This window comes from Amphibalanus amphitrite, unplaced genomic scaffold, assembly GCF_019059575.1.
Source record: "Amphibalanus amphitrite isolate SeventyFive unplaced genomic scaffold, NRLGWU_Aamphi_draft 000308F_arrow, whole genome shotgun sequence".
NCBI classification, from domain to species: Eukaryota; Metazoa; Arthropoda; class Thecostraca; order Balanomorpha; family Balanidae; genus Amphibalanus; species Amphibalanus amphitrite.
The window spans coordinates 44,926-56,765 of record NW_024881803.1 but is presented as its reverse complement, the minus strand read 5'-3'; the positions used below and the strand labels follow the sequence as shown (position 1 = coordinate 56,765).

At 46.1% G+C, this 11,840-nt stretch overlaps 1 long non-coding RNA gene across 1 annotated transcript; it reads right to left on the bottom strand.

Annotated features, from left to right (window-relative positions):
* Positions 1–8,897: 8,897 nt before the first annotated feature.
* On the bottom strand, positions 8,898–11,679 carry LOC122388112. The gene is made up of 2 exons (XR_006257732.1): positions 11,512–11,679; positions 8,898–9,314 (listed from the first exon to the last, which is right to left on the bottom strand). It is a non-coding gene; the product is annotated as an uncharacterized LOC122388112 (long non-coding RNA).
* Between the last annotated feature and the right edge of the window lie 161 nt (positions 11,680–11,840).

Genomic DNA, 11,840 nt, shown 5'->3' with positions numbered 1-11,840 from the left:
TTTTCACCCCTCGGCTTTTTCAACAAAAAAAGAAAACATTTGCAAAAAAAGTGTGGTATTCCGTCTCAAAGCTGTGGGGGCACCGCCCCCACGGCCCCAGAGTTGGGGGGGCAAGCTGCCCCCACTGCCCCCCCCCCCCGGCTCCCGCGCCTATGCTGATAAGACTGTAAACCTACCATCAACCATGTAAATGGTGATCTGGTTAAAACTATGTATATTGTATGTACCAGTACGACGCCTTATAGGGCGACTAACGGAGCGAGTGAGAGGGTGGGTAATGCACATGCGAAATTGTGAGGGGATACCTACCTCCAACTGACTTGTGCACGGCACCCTTCTAACCGGTCTCTAGCAATGTGCCAAATTTGAGCGCAATCGGCCTAGCCATTCTCGAGATCTGGAAGCTGCGCCCTGCACGTGCGCACGTGCAAAAAGGTCCCAACTGACTTGCACGGCACGCTACTAACTGGTCCATAATCATGTACCAAATTTCAGCGAAATCGTTTCAACTGTTCTCGAGATCTGGAATCGACCCCTGTACGTGCGCACGTGCAGTAACACCCCAACTGTGGTACGTGGATATGCACTGCCTAGTGGATGCCTACGCACATGCCAACTTTCAGCGCAATCGGCCTCGTAGTTAACGAGATATTGCATTTGTTACAAAACTGACACCTCTTCGTTTTGCACGCATGGCACGTGCAAAAGGCGTCAGTCGTCACCCACATGCATCGGGAGTAGTCCAATACCTACTTGGAAGAAGGAATGAAGCTACCCTACAAAAATTACCGCATGTAAATCGGTCAAGTGGTTGCTGAGATATAAGCCTCGCAAAAGCGTTAGAGGCCGGGCCGGGCCTAATGCGAGCCGACATACGCCGAATCGCGATTCTGGCCAAACATGGTCTCAGAAAGTAGGTCAAAGGTCAAAGGTCATTTGGGTCAGGGTCATTAAATTTTCAGGGCAGGTTTACATGACTTGATTAATACGAGGGAATTGTAAGCTTTGCCGCGATCAGCCGCTTTTTACGCGAGTTATTTTAACCCTCGCATGTGTGCGGCGTTTGCCAGCTTCTAATGTGTAGGGGGGGGGGGGGTCGGTTGGACCCCCCCTTGCCGTTTGGCCCCTGATCGAGCTAGAGCTTCGCGGAAAAAACGAGCGTGTTGCCCGTGACGAGAGGAAGCCGATGATACCCAATTGTAAGGTCCTAGGTCATTGGTTGACCTTCCAGGTCAGGTCAATGACCTAAAGTCGGGAAAATCGGGACCTGTTAGAAAGTCGTAAAGTGTGGCTGCTAAGGGGTTTTTCGGGGTGCTGATCACGAATATCGTGTTAGTTTTGATCACAGATGATGTCTTGAAGCATTTAGACCAGGTCGGGTCAGGTCAGGTCAGGTCATCCAGTAGGCGTCGTGACGGGTATTCGTAATACGTGTCAACCGCCTCTGACAGCTTCGTAACATGTTACGAAGTCACCAAAACTACTTCGTAAATGTTCAAATGGTTGCTAAATTCGAATTCAGCTCCAAAAACTAGCCTAGAAACATGTAAAACTCGAAAAAGTGACCCGAGGTCACCCGAGGTCACCAAAGGTCAATGACCTGACCTGACCTTCAGGTGACCTTGACACACACGGGAGTAACATCAAATCACATGTTTGAACGTTTGAAACCACGAAAAGCTTGCAAACACGCGGCTAGTGCGAGTCGACATACGCGAAATCGCAATTCCGGCCAAACATGGTCTCGGAAAAGAGGTCACAGGTCAAAGGTCATTTGGGTCAGGGTCATGAAATTTTCAGGGTGGGTGTAAAATTGATCAATGCGAGGGTACTGAAAGTTTCGTCGAGATCGGCCGCTTTTTACGTGAGTTATTCGCGAAAAACCATGGGGGGGGGGGTCCATCCGACCCCCCCCCCTACACATGCGAGGGTTAAAACTTAGGGGGTTGCATCAACCCTTCTGTGCCGGCGAGGGTTAGATGTAGGTTTAGGTATGTGTTCTCCGCCGTCGGTCTGTTCCTTATTATCAGTTTGTTCATTTTAAAGTCTTTCCAATAATCCGACTCTCAGCCAGTAAACCTCAGTGGCTCCCCATCTCTCAGACCGATTGTCTCTCACTTTTAAGTCCCTCAGTCTCCTGGCCCGTATGTATCCTTCTAGCCCTGTGTCTTTCACTTTGACCTGTAGATTCAATTGGCCCTTTGTCTCTGTCTTTCTATGCCAATATATGTCACTTGTCTCAAAGTGTCTCCTTCTCTCAATCACTCTGTTTCTCCATCTTTCAGTCTCTCTGCCTCCTAGTCTGTTGCGAACCAGCAGTCCCTCCACGGCCCGGAAGACGATGCCGCTCGGCCTGCTCGCTCTGCTCCTGGCCCTGTCACTCAGCGCCCGGCCCGTGCAGGGATCTCGCGGCTTGTTCTACCAACAGGACGGCTCGGTCCCGTTCCTGGAGCGCAGTCTGGAGTCGGCCCACTCGGTGCCGGCCTGCGCAGCGCGCTGTCTCGCGCACACCGAGTTCTGCGGCGCCATACGGTACCGGCACGACACGAACGCCTGCTCGCTGATGACACTCGATGAGAGCTGCTGGCCGCTGCTGCCTGCCGTCGGGCCGGCCGACCCCACACAGGACGTCCACGGTCCACAGCTCCTCCGGCGTGGCACGCACACCTGCTCCGGTGAGAGGGCTGAGTCCACGAAGAGGAAATACATATGCAGTTTGGAAGCTTCTGTATGAATGTTATGCAACTACACTGAAACGGAAAAATGCACCTGTGACCCCTCTGTGTGCCCCTTAGGTCATCTCAGGTCATGAACGGTCACCAGAAGTTTTTTGGCTATAACTTTTGATAGAGACGTGCTAGAGCAATGAACACACGTCAGATGTATCCAGCGCGACGATACGGATCGACTGATCGACTGACTGTGAAAACGGCAAGTTTTTGCCCTCTGGATTCTAAACCGTTGACCTGAGGTCAAATCTGAGACCATTATACAGAAAGCTCTGTAAAAGGACTATCGAATGCGCTTTTCCGCGGCGCTGTAGCTCTATTGGTTCCCGAGTTAGCCGCTGGCAGTTTCCAGCATTGTTGAAATGGACTACATTTGACCTTTGATGACCTCTGGCGACCTGACGTTTGACCTGACCCAAAAAATGACCAATGAGCTTCCGTCAAGTATTTTTTTTACGCTCTTTCGAATGCCACTTACCGCGTGTCGCTACGTGGCCCAGGAGCCGGGTTAGACGGAGGGGGGGGGGGGGGGGTCCGACATGCCCCCCCGGCCCGGCGCGGAAGTCGCGGAGCACCGGCCCGTCGCGGTTTCTAACTTATAGGTAATGCAGAGATCGCAGAATTGGCCTGACCTTAGGTCAGAGATATCGAAAGTTCGAGATATACCTTTTATAAAAACTGGTGCTCTTATTAATCGCTGAAAGTTATTATTATTATTATTATTATTATTATTATTATTATTATTATTATTATTATTATTATTATTATTATTATTATTATTATTATTATTATTATTATTATTATTATTATTATTATTATTATTATTATTATTATTATTATTATTTTATTATTATTATTATTATTATTATTATTATTATTATTATTATTATTATTATTATTATTATTATTATTATTATTATTATTATTATTATTATTATTATTATTATTATTACCTCGTGTATTTCCTCTAACCACCAGACGGTGGGCATTACAGGGAAAAGGGCATAAAAAAAGGCATCAAAAGGCATCAGTTTCAATGCGATTGTTCAGTCGGTGTGGTTATAACAGGCATTCACGTGACGTGACCTGGTGACCTGACCTTGAATACACCTGGTCTGAAATTTCCACAACATGTGCGGAAAAGATGTATGAAGAGTTGCACCTGAAACGGCGGCGCTGCACGGGGCATTTTTGAGAAATTTGCAAAAACCCTGGGGAAGGGGGTGCGTGAGAATGCCCCTCCAGCACGGCGCAATTTAATGGAAAAGTTACCAAAGTTTTTTTTTCCAAGTTGTAGCTAGGACCTTTTTAATCCGCGCACCGAAGGGGGGGGGGGTGGTCATCCACCCCCCCCCCCCAGGTTTTTAGTGAATAGTGGAAAAACCGTGGCGCGTAGCGCCGCGAAATTTGGCATGACTATTCTCTCATAACTTTTACGCAAGGTGTGCAAGTTTGAACCTCCTAACTTTTAACCCGCGCCCCGTTGGGCTCTGCCGAGTAATGCGCCCCATTGGGGGGGGGGGGCATTTTGGCCCCCCTAAGATCTCGAGAACCACGCAACCTAGCGACAAGCGGCAAACGGTGTTGGATAGCCCTATCAGGGAACTACCTTGTGACCCAATTTTATTGACCTAGGTCAAACCGATGACGTCACAGGTCAGGTCAAAGGTCCAATTTTCACCGTTTACAGGCATTTCAAGAAATACGTTGTAAAATCGAGTAAAATGCATTTCATTGGAAATCATCGATGGGGAAATGTTCTTCAAACACGTATTTTGCTATTTGAGGTCACTGATACCAGGTCAGGTCACAGAGGTCAGGTCACGGGGGGGTCACAATATGAAAGTGTCGTGTGATACATGTTTTATGGTCCATTTTACATGACAAATGCGATTATGTGGGTCAACAAGCCTTTGGGACCAGCTAAGGTCACGTTTTGGTCAAGGTCAGGTCAAATTAGGTCAAATTTCAAAGTTAATATTTGTGCATAAAATGGGTATCGAATCGATGCAGCTCGTCACGGGGAGTTCAATGGTCGGCAATCTTTGATTTGCCGTAAGTGGTCTAGAATCGCTAAAAATTGAGTTCAAAAATTTGACGTCATCATTTTTGAACAGTTTTTCGCTATAACTTGGCCAAAAAAACGATATATCGATCTGAAATTTGGTATGTATATAGAAAAGCGCAGGGAATATCACATGTACTCCGTTTTTTTCGAAATTCGGAAAAAAATTGGATTTTTTAGTTTTTTCTAAAAAAATCAATTTTTAGAATTTTTGGGGTCAAAAGCCAAAAATTTTGAAAATCCGAGATAGCAGTTTTGTAGCGCCGCTTTTTGTCTACTAGACCATATAAAGAACTTTGAAATTGCTTGATAACTGTAGATTTGGTGAGCGTTTCAAGATTGCATGTTTTTTGCTCATTTTTGCTCGAACATGACCTCAGTTTGACCTCAATAACTCCTGACCTAAGGTGACCTAAGACTTGAAATTTAGTGTGAAGGTGTCAAATTGATGCCCGGGAAGGTACTCAAAATTTGGCGGCGCTGCGCGCCGCCGTTTTCTTGCTATTTAGGAAAAACCACAGGGGGGAGCCAAAATGGTCCCCCCAACGGAGCGATGGTTAAGGTCAGGTCACCAGGTCACTTTGAATGACCCAACCTCAAGTCACTTTTTTGCAACTTTGCCACCGTGTCAGAGCTACAGTAGATGACGTAGGCGTCAATGGGGGAAAATCAACTACCTGTTTTTTTTCCACTAAACGCGTCGGAATGGTCCCATATACCATACCTACGTGACTTCATATACGATCAACCTTCACTACCTTGAGGCCTGTTTTGCTGTTGGCCAGCTGTAAGGTCATGTGACGTCATCAAAGGTCACCAACGGTTTTTTGCCAATAACTCCTTACAGGAATGAGATACAGACGCGCGGATGGTCTCATTGTGTTCAGCTCGTCAAGGCGCATCGAATGATATACATGATGACTTCGAGGTCACGTGACCTGAGGTCAACCTTTGACCTTGACCTTTCGAGGTCAACATATATAATATGATTCGATGCGGATTGACGAGAGGATCACGATGATGCCCTTAGTTTGTTCCTAACTTGACTAATTCGAACGTTATTCGAGAAAAGCTCTCTCCATTTCTAGCGCCGCCATTTTGACTTTCTTGACTCCTGTGGCGTCATCTTTGACCTGACCTGAAAATGACCTTTGTAAAAATTGTAGACCTTGTCCATGCGTACCCCATGCCGTTTACCGCTTGTCGCTATCTTGCTTCGTTCTCGAGATGTCAGGGGGGCGGTCATCCACCCCCTCCCGTCGGTTCTAAGTTGGCGCAGATCCCCGTCGGTGCGCGGGTTTAGTAACATAAAATATGCGTTTCCCTGTGGGTATATTATATTTGAGACAAAACTGAATTCAAAACTTCGACTAAAAATATTGTTTTCAAAATTCCCCACTCAAAGCTGCACCAACGTGCACAAAAATGTCAAACATCAAATGTTTTCCTTCTATGTCGTTTTTACTAAATCGCTGAGGTCTGTATCAAATAGCCTGAGTCATATCAAATATGCTATGATACTGTTCAGTGTTCAAGAATCTGCTGAATACCTTACGGTCCTGAGCCTGCATTCCACCTGCATTATGCAGCCAGTTATGTACCTTTAGTGAAATATTTAGCGGCTAGCCCCTACCATTGCTGACACGCCAAGCCTCCTCCTCAGGTTCCTCCACGGATCGGTGCGCCTGCCCTGCCGGCTTCAGCCGCTGCGCCGGCCGCTGTCTCAGGGTGCTGCCTGACCTCGCAGTTTACGCCGATGCCGAGCAGGCGTGCGCGGCACTGTCGGCCCACCTGGCTGTGCCCCGTTCGGAGCAGGAGAACCAGTGCGCCCAGCAGATGATCGGTGGTGGGCCGGTGTGGCTCGGGGTCTCCGATCGCAGCGTCAGCATGCACTGGGAGGCCGCCGACGGCTGCGGCACACTCGCGGTGCCGCAGCACTGGTGGGACCCCGGACAGCCAGTGGACAACGACGAACACTGCGTGGCGATGACGACCCGAAAGACTTGGAACGACGCCAGCTGCACCCGAGAGTTCGAGGCCAAGAAGCCACTCTGTCAACTGAAGGCGTGCTACCAACCTGACTGCGACGGTGTGTAGTCAGGCCTGAGTCAAACAGTCTGTACCCGAGACCGAGTCAAACAGTCTTAACCCGGCAGTTGCTGGGGTATTTCGCCACCCACCGTTTGCTGGGGGGGGGGGGGGCGTTAAACGCCCCCAACCGATAACTCGAGAACCAATGGGCGCAGCGAAACGCACGAGGCGGCAAACGAAAGAACGCGACGAGAAGCTTCAGATGAGTACTTTAAAGTTGAATTTTGAGGTCACAGGTCGGGTCAAGGTCAGGTCAAACACCTGAAATCGGGCTTTCAGTAGCATGGACTTCAGGACTTCGCAATGGGCGCCTCTCGTCATAAACTCTGTCAAAACGGTGCACAATCCATCATATAAGGCCTACAAGAGTGTCAGCTCCATGTAGGGGTCAGTCAAGAATAGGTCAGGGTCAAGGTCAGGTCAACCGGGCAGGCACATATCCCCGAAAATCAAAACTGATATTCGCAGCCTGTGACACATGTTTTATGGGCAATTTGGGGCGTAGAACATGATAGTGACATTCATTTTATCATATGTATACGTGTTTGGCTCAAAAAGTTCAATTTAAGAAATGCATGTATCATGGTCGTGAAGTAGTCACGAGAAATTGCAAAGATTCAGCTTAAGATTTTGGAAAATGCGGAACGATAATCAATAATCGAAGATAGCCATTTGATTGTTCATGGTATTGGCAGTCTAATGGCGTTTACGGCATGTCTGTATGTCTATTCGGTCATTTTATATGATTTTTTGAACATATGCCGTTTTTGGTCGAAAACTCAGAAATCATGACCTCAATAAAAACTCGATAAGTATCTCAAAAAAAATCCGACGGATTTTTTTGAAACTTTGTCACAATAAACTATAATCGATTCCCTACAGGTACACAAAATTTGGCGCGCCTGCTGCGCGCCGTTTTTATTATATGGCCCGGCGAAAAAAGTGGGGGCGCTTAACGCCTCCCCCCAGCACTTCGCGGGTAGTCTCCGCGCCTGAGTCAGACGGTCTGCACCGGCCTCAGGCCTGAGTCGGATGGAGCCGAGCGACAGCTCAGGTCGGAATACCCAGGCCATTCGACTATGCCAGTGGATTCGCCGCGACTGGATTGGAAGCCCTCTGCCCTGCGCCACAGACGTTTGCATTTCGAGCGTGGATGACGACAATCACAAATCCTAACATACCAGAAGTTTCGGCTACAGGGTGCCTTCGTCAGTGGTTATCATTATATGAATAATAAACGTTAAGTTACATAAGACAGCATGAAACATGATATTACCCAGGAAACATTTTAGTAAAGCAGTGTAGTATGGTTCGTACTGTGATTGTCACACGTTGGCTGTAGCTTTATTTATTCATCTGATGACCAAGTTACCCTGTGGCCAAGACGTCCAGAATTCTAGTGGTTTGTGATTGTGGTCATTTTCGTTCGAATATATCATTTCACATCCCACTGTTCACAGACGATTGTGTTGCTTTTGTTTTGCACTTTTCGGAGTGTTGTACATGTGCAATAAAATGAATAAATGAAACCTTATTTAGTTAAATGCTTGTATGAAGTGATTGCTTGGTATTCGGTATTCAATATCAACTATGTTATATTTAGGTTTACGAGTATAATAGGCAAACACTAGCCAGTTGAAGTTCACTGAGCAGAAGACACCTTATTAAAATAACCGCATAATAGCCGCTTTCACGACGGCCAGCTGGTACATATTTGGTGCAGATTAGGTGTAAATTTGGTACGTACAGATTTGTTCAAATTAGGTTCATTGTGTTTCTACAAAGTTGTCTATTTGGGTTGCACAGATGCTTATACACCTATTTTCTTTTTCAAATTATCAGACGTTATTTTCGATTAAAACACTAAAATGAATCCATGATGCGAAAAATATGTTATAACAGAGATTAGGTGGAGATTTGGTCAGATAAGGTGCATTCACCAAATAGCCTGTCGTGAAGACGGCTATTATATGTTAATCCGCATGTACAGCACGCGTCTCGAAAAGATGAAGAAGATTATTCACTTAATATTGCAGCAATGAAACACACATTACAAACTTGGTTACATCATCTGTCAGGCAAACTAAGAACAAGCTAGATGATATTGTTAACTGCTTGACCACACCCTTTGATCAACGCACAAGAACGTTTTCCGAACTCAGCGAGTGTCACCCGTTCGCGGTCTGTGCGTACCGCCGCTGTGGCGCCGCCTCGGGTTCGACTCCCGATCCTGGCCATCACTTTTATCGCTGTCGCTGTCGTCTGAGCTGGACTCGGGCTCTGTTTCTGTGTCCACCTCTGCCGGACTAAACTTGTTCCTCAGCACAAACAGGCGCTCAATGCTGGAGCTGAATATCAGCAGGCACGGAGGGATCGAGACGCAGACGGCCACAAATATCATCCCCATCGCCAGCTCGGCGGCCACCATGCTGGAACGGACAGAGCGCGCTGGTATGTCACTCACGGGACCAGCGAGGCTATATGCTAACGGTCGTAGTCCCCCCCCCCCCCGCAAAAGAACGAGGCTGGACATGGGTCAGAAATGGCAGACGCGTGGACGGGAAAAATAATTAGTTGACTCGCTGGTCATGAATGAAAAATTATCGGCATTACCAACACAAACCGACACAAACAACAACAGGGGTTGTAATGGATATATATATATATATATATATATATATATATATATATATATATATATATATATATATATATATATATATATATATATATATATATATATATATATATATATATATATATATATATATATATATATATATAGAAAAACGACACAAGCCACCACAACCTGCGCAACAACAACAACCTACCAAGGTCCATCACCTGTATTACAGGAACTACATGAACACACAACACAAAACTGATGAGAAGATCCTCAGAGACATGTTGAAGAAGAACATCACCTGCACAGACGACAATAGTCAGGTTCAACTTCACATCTTTTACCGAAACAAGAAAACATCCCAACTAGTGATGAAAAACAGTCCCGCTTCGACAAAGGCATCGAACCGCACCAACGTAATTTACAAATTTACGTGTCCACACAAGGATTGTAGGCCTTGTAACAACCATTACATTGGTGCGACTACGACAACTTTGTCGAGACGTTTGACTATGCACATCCAGGATGACACAGGACCAGTCGAACATTGGGTAGTCACACACAAACAAAAACCCACTCACAAACTACTCAAAGACAGCACCGACATCATCGACGCCAACAGCGACCACTATCGCTTATTCATCCAAGAGGCCATATACATCAGCAGACATAAGCCACCACTTAACATACAGAGATACACCAACATCTCACTGGCGCTCTGGGGTGTATGATCCTGATGGGAAAAGTGATGGGGAACGGTCCTTATCGGCCCTGTTCATGTGCTCCAACCGAATAGCTGGAGACTGTGCGTTATGAAAAATGCTTGTCTGTGTTATGTGTATGACGTATGTGTCATTAGGTATGCATATATATATATATATATATATATATATATATATATATATATATATATATATATATATATATATATATATATATATATATATATATATATATATATATATATATAGGTATATGTGTAATATACAATACCTGTATGGAAAAGAATGATTTATCATTCACTTTATTAGATACTACCATCAACTACGGTTGACAATTCGGGAAAACTGTAATCTATTGAGTTTTTACGAAAGGGTAAGAAAAAACAGGGATAAAAATCAACAAAAATGAAACACCTCGGTGCTCATTCTTGTTAAAGTAAGATTTTCTTACTTTCACCTGCTTTTTTTTCTTTGCTGGTCTTCTAAATCGAAAATGTCGATTTTTCCCCGGCGAGCACTTAGCTAGCCTAGCAGGTCAATTAGTAGGTACTCGGACTCCTATAGATCGTCTCGCTTGCCTTGTATCACTCGTGTTTTGTCTGCTTCTGTTGTTTTCCTTTTTGCGACGGCTGTCTTGTAAACAGGTCGATTTTTATAGCTGTTAAAAAGTAAACGTCAATGATGGTCTCTAAATCGAAAAATCGCGTGCAAAAAAAGCAATGCATGTGATAGATATTCAGTTAACTCTGGGACATTTTGTATGATGTCATGATTAGTCCCTTTTAACCGACGGCCTTGGCCCCAATACATAGAGCCTGAAAATGTCCCACAAAACGGGCACGCATGGTCCACCGCCGTTCAGTAAGGAACGACACAAAACGATGATTTTGGAGTATTGAGTCAGTTCGAAGCATACGATCGTCGAGGAGATGCCTAAAAAAAGACGTTAAATAATGCACGAACAAGCTTGTAGTCAGGGTTTCGGGGTCGTGGTAGTGCTCTTCCGACTCCGACTCCGACTCCGACTCCGACTCCGACTCCGACCCCGTGTCTGATACAAAGGGCAATGGTGGCTGCCAAAATTCCGCGTGATATGACGCGCTATGTTAGGTCTACAGGGTGTCGGGAAAGTCCTGATGCTTTTCAACATTTTAATGCCATTAGACTAGAGACCTCATTACTTTTTAACAAGTAAAAAAAAAAAATAATAATAATCACCCTGTACTGCTTGCTAGATATCACGTTGGCTGCCACTTTTGCCACTTCTGTCTTGGTCCCTACCTCCTTATCAATCAACAGTTCCACACCAGAGCAGTCGCCTGGCATGCGTTCACTGTCCTTAAAGTCTTCTACAGTGTCCACCAAAGTAGCCCCGCGTCCGCCCCCGCCTCTGGGCTGGCACGTCGGCACGTCTTCTGCACCACTGCGGTGACCGGGACAGGTGTTCCATCCCTGGTGCACCGCTGCACAGTTCAGACAGGTGGCCGGGACGCCGCTGTCACACGGAACCCGACACACCCAATGGCACCGGCTCCAACTGTGGCACGGCATGGCTGCGCCTGCCTGACTGCATATCAGCCTTACGCTTTGTCTGTATGCGTGGCGTATGT